Raw genomic sequence first — 13,061 nt, forward strand, 5'->3', positions numbered from 1 at the left:
TCCTCGTGCCGACTCTTCACACATCTCCTCGAGACGAGCTCATTCCTCGAGTCGAGCTTCGAGTCCACGAGTCGAAAGATACTCCTCGTGCCGACTTCACATGCCTCCCCGAGACGAGTTCATTCCTCGGGCTGAGTCCCGAGTCCGCGCTCGCCGCCCAGCTCGTGAGCCAAAAGGCAACGATGGGTTCAAAGACTTGCGTCCGCTGGGCGTATTTGGTCTAGCCAGCGTCCACGGGAAACCTCGCCACGCAAATGTGGCACCGCGCTCGCCGCCCAGCTCGTGAGCCGAAAGGCAGCGAGTTACAAATGGGATTCAAAGGCTTGCGTCCGCCAGGACGTATCTGGTCTAGCCAGCGTCCACGGGAAACCTGGCCACACGAATGTGGCATCGCGCTCGCCGCCCAGCTCGTGCGCCGATAGGCAGCGAGTTACAAATGGGTTTCAAAGGCTTGCGTCCGGCAGGACATATTTGGTCTAGCCAGCGTCCACGGGAAACCTGGCCACGCGAATGTGGCACCGCGCTCGCCGCCCAGCTCGTGAGCCGAAAGGCAGCGAGTTACAAATGGGTTTCAAAGGCTTGCGTCCGCCAGGACGTATCTGGTCTAGCCAGCGTCCACGGGAAACCTCGTCACGCAAATGTGGCACCGCGCTCGCCGCCCAGCTCGTGAGCCGAAAGGCAGCGAGTTACAAATGGGTTTCAAAGACTTACGTCCGCCAGGACGTATCTGGTCTAGCCAGCGTCCACGGGAAACCTGGCCACACGAATGTGGCATCGCGCTCGCCGCCCAGCTCGTGTGCCGATAGGCAGCGAGTTACAAATGGGTTTCAAATGCTTGCGTCCTCCAGGACGTATTTGGTCTAGCCAGCGTCCACGGAAAACCTGGCCACACGAATGTGGCATCGCGCTCGCCGCCCAGCTCGTGAGCCGAAAGGCAGCGAGTCACAAATGAGTTTCAAAGGCTTGCGTCCGCAGGACGTATCTGGTCTAGCCAGCGTCCACGGGAAACCTGGCCACGCGAATGTGGCACCGCGCTCGCCGCCCAGCTCGTGAGCCGAAAGGCAGCGAGTTACAAATGGGTTTCAAAGGCTTGCGTCCGCCAGGACGTATCTGGTCTAGCCAGCGTCCACGGGAAACCTGGCCATGCGAATGTGGCACCGCGCTCGCCGCCCAGCTCATGAGCCGAAAGGCAGCGAGTCACAAATGGGTTTCAAAGGCTTGCGTCCGCCGGACGTACCTGGTCTAGCCAGCGTCCACGGGAAACCTCGCCACGCAAATGTGGCTCCGCGCTCGCCGCCCAGCTCGTGAGCCGAAAGGCAGCGAGTCACAAATGGGTTTCAAAGGCCTGCGTCCGCCAGGCGCACCTGGTCTATCCAGCGTCCGCGGAAAACCCAATCACGCAAATGCGACACCAACGCCCCCCCGGGGCCCAAGTCGTGCGAATCGATTACGCCTTCGTTGGCAAGTCGAGAAAATAAGCCACGCGCACAGAAGCCGTCCCTCGCGATGCACAAAAGCCGCCCCTCGTGACGCACTGATGCCATCCCTCACGATGCATTGAAAGCCCTTCTACGATGCGACCACAAACTCGAGAGTGTTTGTCCTGGGTCCGCACATCAACGCAAGCACTGAGTTTCCGCTCGATCTACGCTCGACCAGAAACTCGGGGGGCTAATGTTGTCGGTCCGCCTCGGACCGACGGGGACAAAGGCGTCACTTTCGACCCACGCGACCAGTGCGAGGCCTCGAGCGGCGAAACCTTGCCTCAGCCATTGGCCGGCCCAAACCAATGGCCGGCCCAAGGGTCAGCCGGCCAACGACCGACCATATGCTCAGCCGGCCCATGGCCGGCATAAAGGTCAGCCGACCCATGGCCGGCATAAAGGTCAGCCAGCCATGCAGTTCACTCGGCCAATGGCCGAGTGAACCCTTCAGCCGGCCATACGCTCAGTCGGCCCACGGCCGGGCCAAAGGTCAGCCGGCCCACGGCCGGCCCAAAGGTCATCTAGCCATGCAGTTCACTCGGCCAATGGCCGAGTGAACCCTTCAGTCGGCCTTCCTCCATGGCCGACTCAGAGCCGGCCTTCCTCAGAGCCGGCCTTCCTCCAGAGCCGGCCTTCCTCCAGAGCCGGCCTTCCTGCAGAGCTGGCCATCCTCAGAGCCGGCCTTCCTCAGAGTCGGCCTTCCTCCAGAGCCGGCCTTCCTCCAGAGCCGGCCTTCCTCAGAGCCGGCCTTCCTCCAGAGCCGGCCTTCCTCAGAGCCGGCCTTCCTCAGAGTCGGCCTTCCTCCAGAGCCGGCCTTCCTCAGAGCCGGCCTTCCTCAGAGCCGTCCTTCCTCCAGAGCCGGCCTTCCTCAGAGCCGGCCTTCCTCAGAGCCGGCCTTCCTCCAAAGCCGGCCTTCCTCAGAGCCGGCCTTCCTCCAGAGTCGGCCTTCCTCCAGAGCCGGCCTTCCTCAGAGTCGGCCTTCCTCCAGGGCCGGCCTTCCTCAGAGCCGGCCTTCCTCCAGAGCCGGCCTTCCTCCAGAGCCGGCCTTCCTCAGAGCCGGCCTTCCTCCAGAGCCGGCCTTCCTCCAGAGCCGGCCTTCCTCAGAGCCGGCCTTCCTCAGAGCCGGCCTTCCTCCAGAGCCGGCCTTCCTCAGAGCCGGCCTTCCTCAGAGCCGGCCTTCCTCCAGACCCGGCCTTCGTCAGAGCCGGCCTTCCTCCAGAGCCGGCCTTCCTCAGAGCCGGCCTTCCTTCAGACCCGACCTTCCTCCAGACCCGGCCTTCCTCCATGGCCGACTCAGACCCGGCCTTCGGCCAAGGGGATATCCAAAATGCCCCTTGGTCGCCTATAAATACCAAGGCACCTCCCTTGGTCCTGGTAATCCAACTTTGAGTCCCGAAACGCTGTCGAACTCGTACTTCACTCGTTTCGCTCATCTTTGGCCTCTCACCACCTCTAAACCCTCTATATCCACCTCAATCCTACTAATGTTGAGCGTCGGAGAGGTAAACAGAGGCACCCCCTCTGTTTTCCCTTCTTAGCTCACGGTTCTTCTATCTTTTTCAGGTATGCCGGCGAGCTCAAACACAATTGACAGCTAAGGGAAGACTTGGGATACCAAGTCCGACACGCTCGAGTCAAGGCGAGGCCACTTGGTCCGGCCTTGGGTCTAACCGCCTTTGACTCCTAAATCGTTGTCCGAAAAACAGCGATAACATTTGTCCAACTCTCTCGATTCTCAATCCTCACTCCTCCAGTGACCGTATACAAACACACGCAGAATCAATTTTGAACTATATCATTGAAGAACATAATAAAATTCATTGGAATTAATCAGATTTAATCGAAATTACTTAGATTTAAGGATAACAATAACTCTTTAAGAGACATTGTTGCCCCCAAAAAGTTGATGTTGCCCTTAAATCTGATTAAATTTGATGAAATTCAATATTTTCTTCAATGATATATTTCAAATGAAATGATTTACTTTAAAAAATCAATTATGTGCGTGTTTCGTCTGCAATCATCGGAAATTGTTGGAGGGAGGAGTGAGAACTGAGAACCGAGAGAGTTAAAGAGATAAAAAATAAAAAAAATTAGAAGTGAGAAAAGGACAAAAAGAGTTTGAAAGAAAGTATATTAGTATGGAGGAGCATTTTTGTCAAAAAAATGAGACAATAGTTCATTTTTGAAAGTGTGTAAATAAAATGTCAATTTACAATTAATTTCTAGTTATGAGATCTACAAAATAAAAATTTTCCCTTTCTGAATTAGGAATCGAAAGATCTTTTTCCAAAATTAAAAAAAAAAAAAAAAAACTTTTCTATCACTCTTTTATTATTTTTTTTCTTGGGGGTATGTGACTCGATGATCCATTGGTTAATTTTATGCATCATGTTAAAGTATAAGCATTCTAAATCGTTCAATATTCAAGGGAAGATTTGAACATCATCTATACACAAAAAATACCTTATCTTTACTTCTTGTGCATAATAGTCGAAATATTTGAAAACTATTTAATCTTTCTATTTTGGCAAAAAACACCCTAAACCATCAATTTATTAAAAAAATCTCAATTTTTTTTTTTCACAAAGCAACGAGTTTTTCATCCCTAAAACTATGAGTGTAATCGGGTTGGGTTAGTCGGTTTTTTCATGTGCTATAAACTCGAACTGTTACAACTAATTTTTAGTTTTAAAACTCAAATCAACCCGATTAAAAGGTAAAACCAAACCAAACCAACCAAAAAATAATCGGGTTAGTTTGGGTCGGTTTTTTTGGATTATAATTATCGACAAATGACTTTATAACTCGAATGAAAATCATGTATGTATATTATATTTAATACGCATGTCAAATAAAATCAAAATTTTACTTATTTTTAGAAAGTTTACATACTAAAATATAAATTATGCCATATTTCTAATTACCAAATCTTCATGTATACGCAAATAATAAAGTTTAATACTGAGTATTTTTTTATTCAATTATAATATTATTAAAAAAAAATTAACAATAGTACATATAAAATACTTGCAATTTAAAAAAAAATTAAATGATTAACACTATCGGGTTGGTTTGATTCAACCTGATCTTACAACTATAAAAACCAAACCAACCCGAAATAATTGCAGTTTGGGTTGGTTACAACCCAAACTTCATTGGGTTTTAATGATGCAGTTTATAAAAGAGTGCGGTTTTGTTTAGATAATCGGATTGTTCGGTTTGACGGTTTTCATGAACACCCCTACCTAAAATCACTGAACTTCTACACACACACACATGCACGCACGCACGCACGCACGCACGCGCGCGCGCGCGCGCACACACACACATATATATATATATATATATATATATATATATATATATATCATTTGAATCGGCACTGAGCTTACATATAATACAATAACAATGGTATCCTTTTACGCGGAAATATATATATATATATATATATATATATATATATATATATATATATATATGAATGTATATATATATATATATATATATATATATGAATGTATATATATATATATTATATGCCGATTCAAATTTTATATATATATATATATATATATATATATATATATATATATATATATAATTTGAATCGGCAGCTTACATATAATGCAATATAACAATGGTATCCTTTTATGCGGAAATATAACATCCTTGTATGAAAAACTGTGTATCTTAAATCATGGTACTTTGTATTTAGATATTTATAACTTACTAAGCCTGTTGAAACTTAACAATTTTATTTTGTCACACGTTTTAGAATTTTTTTTTATTTATAGCCAATACGCTTAGGTGGCCTTGATTATGGTATATTGAAATTTCCATTTTATCCTTTTTCATTTAATTGGTTTGAGTTTGAAACATGATTTTTTTTCCTATTACGTGTGGCGTTTATGGATTTATTTTCCTTTTTTGTAGAGATTCAATTACCATCCTGCGCACGTTGTATTCTTCAGGGGTATCAAAATATCGGCTTTGTCCTTCATCCCATATTACACGTTTTTTTTAGAAGATTTTATTCATTAATCACAAATTTCCAGATTTGTTTCCATATTTACGGGGAACAGTTATTTCACTTTTTTTTAATTGATATTTAATTCTTGAGATACACAACACTAAGGGCGGATTTTTCAATCATTTCCAATTTTGTAAGATGTAATTATATCAATGTTAATTAACGATGATTCTTTGATTTTTAGATTTAAAATCGAGTGGAATTCCTTAGCCTACTTGTTCTTTGCCTACCTGCATTGTTTTTCTAAAACTAGTCTAGTATTGAGTGAGTTTTGCGATTATGGAGGAAAAAAAATACATATATTAAAAATTGTTAATACATATTATCGGTTTTAATATTTAGTAATTATGTATTGTTACCAGTTTCTTGCTATTAACTATTACTAACCGTAAATAATAATATCAGATTATAACTATTAACTATTATCATATTATGCAGATTGGAATTTGATTCCTTTTTATCATGTGTTTTTTTGTTTGATTCTGACAAAAAAAAAATCGTGTTCACATAGAAGAAAGAAACAAAGGTTTTTTTTTAGAAACTGAATATGAATAATGGACTTTGCGTGAGGGAAAATAATAGCTTACGTGTTTAAAGATTGACTCATCAATCACGCAGCTTCATTATTAATAAATATTTGATTTGATTTTTTTTTTTCTAAATATATTTCAACATGCAAATGGGCGGGAAACTAAAACGGGGGCAATAACAATTTGAATTTGATTATATAATGGGCTTGTAAACAAATTTTATCAATTAAACTATGTAAATATCACCATCACTAATTCCAAACAGTCCCCACTGATTTCAAACAACAAAAATGCGAACGATAAATTTAATTACACTTTTGGTAAATTAATTAACTGAAAAAAATCAAAAAAAAATTCAGAGTCGAGAATCATGACAAAGATTGTTAATGCCTGAAAATGGATCAACACGAAAACCGGTCCGCGGTTCGGTCTAGGGCCGGACCCTATGACTGCGCGGTGGTCGAACGGAGAAGTTGTCCCAACACCTGTACCTCTGCCGTGCCGGAAAAGGATTTCCGACGACTCGTCACCTGAGAAAAGAGAGAAACGTGAACTAAAGGACCGCGGAGGGGTTTCCTCCGGCGGGCACTCCGACGCTCAACATTAGTCTAGGTGTCGTGCTTCGAGTTCTAGAGAGAGAAGCTCTGATGAGAGAGAAGCAGAGGTTTTGTAAGTGTGAGCAAACTTACCTCCAAATGGGAAAAGTGGAGGTTTTTATAGAGATGTGATGATGGGTCGGGGTAAAATCGTCATCTACTCGGGCTCCCCCCCCCCCCCCCCAGATATGAGCATGGCTGGAGGTCGAGCTTGGCTGGAGGTCGGGCTTGACTCGGAGGTCGACCCTGCTGGAGGTTGAGCCTGGCTGGAGGTCGGGCCTGGCCTGGAGGTCGACCCTGCCTGGAGGTCGAGCCTGGCTGGAGGTCGAGCGTGGCTGGAGGTCGGGCCTGGCCTGGAGGTCGACCCTGCCTGGAGGTCGAGCCTAGCTGGAGGTCGGGCCTGGCCTGGAGGTCGACCCTGCCTGTAGGTCGACCCTGCCTTGAGGTCGGGCTTGGCCTGGGGGTCGACCCTGCTTGGAGGTTGAGCCTGGCTGGAGGTCGAGCCTGGCTGGAGGTCGGGCCTGGCCTGGAGGTCGACCATGCCTGGAGGTCGAGCCTAGCTGGAGGTCGAGCCTGACCTGGAGGTCGACCCTGCCTGGAAGTCGAACCAGACCTGGAGGTCGACCCTGCCTGGGAGTTGAGCCTGGCCTGGAGGTCGAGCCTGGCCTGGAGGTCGACCCTGCCTAGAGGTCAAGCCTGGCTGGAGGTCGAGTCTGGCCTGGAGGTCGACCCTGCCTGGAGGTCGACCCTGCCTGGAGGTCGAGCCTGGCTGGAGGTCGGGCCTGGCCTGTAGGTCGACCCTGCCTGGAGGTCGAGCCTGGCTGGAGGTCGAGCGTGGCTGGAGGTCGGGCCTGGCCTGGAGGTCGACCCTGCCTGGAGGTCGAGCCTGGCTGGAGGTCGGGCCTGGCCTGGAGGTCGACCCTGCCTGTAGGTCGACCCTGCCTTGAGGTCGGGCTTGGCCTGGGGGTCGACCCTGCTTGGAGGTTGAGCCTGGCTGGAGGTCGAGCCTGGCTGGAGGTCGGGCCTGGCCTGGAGGTCGACCATGCCTGGAGGTCGAGCCTAGCTGGAGGTCGAGCCTGACCTGGAGGTCAACCCTGCCTGGAGGTCGACCCTGCCTGGAGGTCGAGCGTGGCTGGAGGTCGGGCCTGGCCTGGAGGTCGACCCTGCCTGGAGGTCGACCCTGCCTGGAGGTCGAGCCTGGCTGGAGGTCGGGCCTGGCCTGGAGGTCGACCCTGCCTGGAGGTCGAGCCTGGCCTAGAGGTCGACCCTGCCTGGAAGTCCAGCTCGCCTGCCTGGAGGTCGAGCGTGGCCGGAGGTCGGGCCTGGCCTGGAGGTCGACCCTGCCTGGAGGTCGAGCCTGGCTGGAGGTCGGGCCTGGCCTGGAGGTCGACCCTGCGTGGAGGTCGAGCCTGACTGGAGGTCGAACCTGGCCTGGAGGTCGACCCTGCCTGGAAGTCGAGCTTGACCTGGAGGTCGACCTTGCCTGGAAGTCCAGCTCGCCTGGAGGTCGACCCTGCCTGGAAGTCGAACCTGACCTGGAGGTCGACCCTGCCTGGGAGTCGAGCCTGGCCTGGAGGTCGAGCCTGGCCTAGAGGTCGACCCTGCCTGAGCTCGCCTTGCTTCTTGTTTGGGTTGGGCCTTGATATTTCTTAGTATGGCAAAAATCCACATAACATTAACCCCCCAGTTTCTTGGATGACTTAGTCGTTCAGGAAACTTTGTGTCTTCGGGGTGGACCGTCGCCTGTCCGGACGTCGCTCCGACCGCCTTTGATTTTCTAGCTTGAGTACGTCGATGGTGAGCGCTCTCCGCTCGCCTTCCCCTGTTGTCTTCTATTATTATTATTATTATTTTTTCTTTTTTAGCTCCTTAAGCTTGATTTCCTTGCTTCTCTCTTACACCCTTTATTATTTTTTTTTTTTCTTCAGGTGTTGTGTGGAGCCTTGGAGAGGGAGAGAGGGGGTCTCTTGTGATAGTGATACTACCCTAAAAAGCTCCAAAAAGGACGTTGATAATGTGGGAGTTGTTGGAGTTGGTCTGCAGGGTTGTTGTGATGTGGACAGGTCTGCTTCTCCTAATTTTTTTTTATCAAATTCGAATGTTTTGACCAAGTCTCTTCCTTCTACATTTGAAAACCCACGTGACCATCTCTCTTCCCTTTCTTCTTTGTTGGTTCCTCTAAACCAAGGGACAAAATTGGGTTTTCAAAATTCTTTCACCCATTCTCTTCTTCCTCTCGTGACCCCCTCAACACAGGAGAAGATCTCGGACGCCCGCCCGGCCCGCGCGACTTCTCTTCCCCCGGAACGGCCATCACAGACCCCGATCGTACGGAGCCCGCCCTTCCTCGTTCGCTCCGGAAGCAACAGATCTCGGTCGCTCGGGGGTTGGGCTCTCCAGTCGGCCGCGCGGGCTCTCCAGCGGGAGCGCGAGCAGATCTCGGTCGGGCCCCGAGCGCCTAGGGGTAGTAGCCTGGGCAGGCGCGCGAGCTCGGATCCCGGACAGCCGCGCGGGAGCAACAACGACCCTTGGCCGGATCTCGGTCGTCTAGGCGTGGGAGCAGCGGTGGCCTTCGACCAGATCTCCAGTCCGCCGCGGGGGAGCAGCAGCCGGGGCGAGCGCGCGATCTTTCTTTGCGTGGGGCTCGGTCGGGGCGAGATCTCCTGCGGACGCGCGACCCTTCCTCATGCCGGGCTCGGCCGGGGCGAGAGCGAGCACGCCGGCTCCCTTCGTGCTGGGCTTAGCCGGAGCCAGAGCATCGACCGGGACGGGAGCGCCGGTCGGGGTGAGAGCTTCGGCCGGGAGGAGGGCTATGCGCGTACGGTGAAACCTGATTCTTCTGTTGACAAGCCGCGCGTCTTTCTTTCGGGAGCACGCGTTGAAGCGGTGCCCGATTCAACCATGTTGGTGCCAGACCCACTCCTCGGACGCCTTCTTTATTCTGCGCGTGGCGCCGTCTCGGCGGGGAACTCTCCTGATCTGACCGTCGACAGGTCATCGTTGGAGGGGCGCCTTTCCCGCGGGGCCGGGATGAGGTTCTTGAGATGGGAGCGGGCGTAGCGCAGAGCTTGCCTCGCCTTATTGCGTCGAGTTCCGCGGGCGGCGACGTCCGGGCGGGGGGAGGTCGCCTTGCTGCAGTCCCGACGAGCGCGGATCTGGGACGTGGGGGTAAGTCTCTTGACTCTGGAGCCTGTGTGGATAGAGATTCGCGTGGTGGCAGGTCGGAATGCGGCGAGGTGCCCCGTGTCAAGGTCACGCATCAAGGTCCGTATCAAGGTCATGTTCAGGGACCCCGATGTCGCCATCTTCGACATCGCCCCTCTCGGACTCTTCGGCGATCTCCGCGGGGTCGTCGACCCGGGCCGCCGTGCGTCCCGTGTCGCCCGGGGGCGACTCCCCTAGTAGACCTCTCGGACCCGTCACCCCCCGGGTCGCCGACGGTGGTGTAGGGTGGTAGACGGATTTCCTAGATGGAACTTTATACTTAGCCATTTATTTCTTAGCTTCTGTTCATGCTATGTTTACTTGCATTAGTTGATGGATTTTTCTTATGGTATCCAGGTATGGCTCTTATGGGTCAGGGTGGGAGGAGAAGGTTCGTGCCTTCGTTGGTTCCGCCCGTCAAATTTCGTGGGGCGTCGGGCGCGCGTGATCCAATTGAAGCTCTGACCTCCCGAGCTCCGCGTGAGAGGACTAGCGAGCGGAGGAGGTTCACTTCTTCGCCGGATCTTCCGGTCGCCTCTCAGGGCGGACCGGACGCCCGTGGCTCCGACGTGGCTCCCGTTCCTCGCGCTATCGGTGAGGAGAGGGGGGGGCGCGCCCCCTTCAGCCTTACTGGTCGCGCTCCGCGCCGTGCCTAGCGCTCGCGACCCAGCGACTAAGTCTGTCCCCCAGCACGATGGTGGTTTGAAGTGCCGTGCCTCCGATGTCGACCCTCCCTTGCTGAAGAAGCCTCGCGGTCTGACCGCTCGTGTCGAGGTGGCGCAGCTGAAGAAGAAATTGGAGCAACGCGACCTAGAGCTGAAAGAGGTGGTGTTATCGTCCGACGAGCGGTCCGTCGAAGTATCTCGTGCTCGTCATGAGATTTCCGATCTGAAGGAACGAGTGAGGTGTCTTCAGGGTGAGGCGGGATGCAACGCCGATAAGCTCGTCTCCATGCGCGCCCAGCTTGACGAGGGTGAGAAAACGATCGAGTCTCTCCGTGCTAACCTGGCGAGCGCGGCGGCGACCGTCTCCCAGCTCAACAGGTCGGTCGAGGTCGAGCTAGAGATTATGAAGGCTACGTGGGACAAGGCTTCTGGCAAGATGTTTTGGATGGGGGTTACCATGTGTCACGACGGTTACCAGGAGGAGAACGCCTACCTACAGGTTTCTCGATACCGATGGCGCTCCAGCGAGACTCCGTGCTGCCCAGCCTGCCGTGGCCGAGCCCGACGTTCCGATCGCCCTTCCTGCCTCCCCCCGGGCCGTCCTCGAGGGTTCGGCCGTGCCGCCCGCAGCGACGACTCAGCAGGGACAGCAGGAGGGTCCTTCCGAGGGTGAGGCGCACGTGGACCTGGGGGATGGTCGTGACGGTGATTCCGACGATGAGGATTGACGCCTTTGTGGTGCTCCCGTTATTTGGCTAGCTTTTCCTTTTATTAGTGCCTTGTCTATCATGTTTGAGTAGATTTTTCTTTTTGTGTAGCGCGGTTTTTGTGCGCCTAGTTAGACGATGATTTTGGGGTGGTGCGGTCGGTTGTGCGCCTAGTTAGATTTTGTTGACTTTTTTTTGTGGTGTTCAAATGGTGGAATGAGAGTTATCTTCGATCTTCGTCTTTAAATGTTATACTGTGTTGAATATCTTGCTTGCTTTGATGTCTTTGACTCTGGGGATGGCTCGCCTCCTTCCTTGCTATAGGGCATGACATCTTTGATGTCTCTGACCCGCGTGAGTGCCCCGGAGGGCACCTCTCCGCCTTCCTCGCTGTCGGGCTGGGCGTCTTTGACGCCTCGAGTCCCTGTTCGCGTTAGTGTCTCGTGGGTGCCTCGCCGCCTTCCTCGCTGTCGGGCTGGGCGTCTTTGATGCCTCGAGTCCCTGTTCGCGTGAGTGCCTCGTGGGTGCCTCGCCGCCTTCCTCGCTGTCGGGCTGGGCATCTTTGATGCCTCGAGTCCCTGTTCGCGTGAGTGCCTCGTGGGCGCCTCGCCGCCTTCCTCGCTGTCGGGCTGGGCATCTTTGATGCCTCGAGTCCCTGTTCGCGTGAGTGCCTCGTGGGCGCCTCACCGCCTTCCTCGCTGTCGGGCTGGGCATCTTTGATGCCTCGAGTCCCTGTTCGCGTGAGTGCCTCGTGGGCGCCTCGCCGCCTTCCTCACTGTTGGGTTGGACGTACTTGACGTCTCTGACCCGCGTGAGTGCCCCGGAGGGCGCCTCGCCGCCTTCCGCGCTGTTGGGTTGGACGTACTTGACGTCTTTGACCCGCGTGAGTGCCCCGGAGGGTGCCTCGTCGCCTTCCCCGCTGTTGGGTTGGACGTACTTAACGTCTCTGACCCGCGTGAGTGCCCCGGAGGGCGCCTCGCCGCCTTCCTTGTTGTCAGGCTGGGCGTCTTTGACGCCTCCGGTCCCTGTTCATCATCAACCCCCCAGTTTCTTGTGGAATCTTGCAGAGATTGCGGAAGAAACTATATGAGGCTGACTTCACCGTCGTTCTGCAAGATATTGAGTGGAGTCGTTGCCGCCTTCCCTCGGTCGTCCTTGCGGATAGTGGGTCACTCGCGCTTTCAAGCCGTCATTGTTCGACGGTTTGGGGTCGCCAGCTAGCTGGGCTCCCTTGGAAGTTATTACATGTAAGGCGAATTCTTTAGGCTGACCTCCTTCTATGAGGTCCTCGATTTATCTTCTCAGTTGGAGACACTCGATTTGTCGCTCGGAGCTCCCGCATCTCCTTCCGCAACTCTGCACAATATTCATTAGCTCGTTGTCGGGGGTCAGCGGTATCGCCGCGGGGGGTGGCGCGACCACTCGTCCTGTGTCCCCAACCGTCTGGCTTGTTGGCACGTCTCGACGGGGGAGCGGGTTCTCAGGGGGTGTTCTCTGGGGTCGTGGTATCTCCCATTGTCGGTTTAGGCGGTGCCTAAGGTCTTCGTCCCTGCTCTCCCACCTGGGTACGTCGACGTGGCAGGGCGAGTGGAATTGGCGCAAGTCACCGCTGTCTGCCACTTCTTCCCTGCCTATGAGGCGGGCGAAGGGCGACCATTGGGACTCGTTGGTGTATGCGACGGAGTGCGCGCGTGTGTTTTGGGGAGGCGGGTTCTTGCGGGGCACCTGGTTAACATCTCTGGGCGGTGCCGCGCGCGCTGGGCGCGTTCGCGATCGGCGCCCCGGAGGCTTGGTTCCGGGGCGTCTTCGGTCTCGTCTGGCCTGGGGTCGAACCCTTCCCGT

The sequence above is a fragment of the Urtica dioica genome, chromosome 4, assembly GCF_054948205.1.
Source record: "Urtica dioica subsp. dioica isolate 48M chromosome 4, U.dioica_male_clone48M_v1_H2, whole genome shotgun sequence".
In the NCBI taxonomy this organism is placed as follows: Eukaryota; Viridiplantae; Streptophyta; class Magnoliopsida; order Rosales; family Urticaceae; genus Urtica; species Urtica dioica.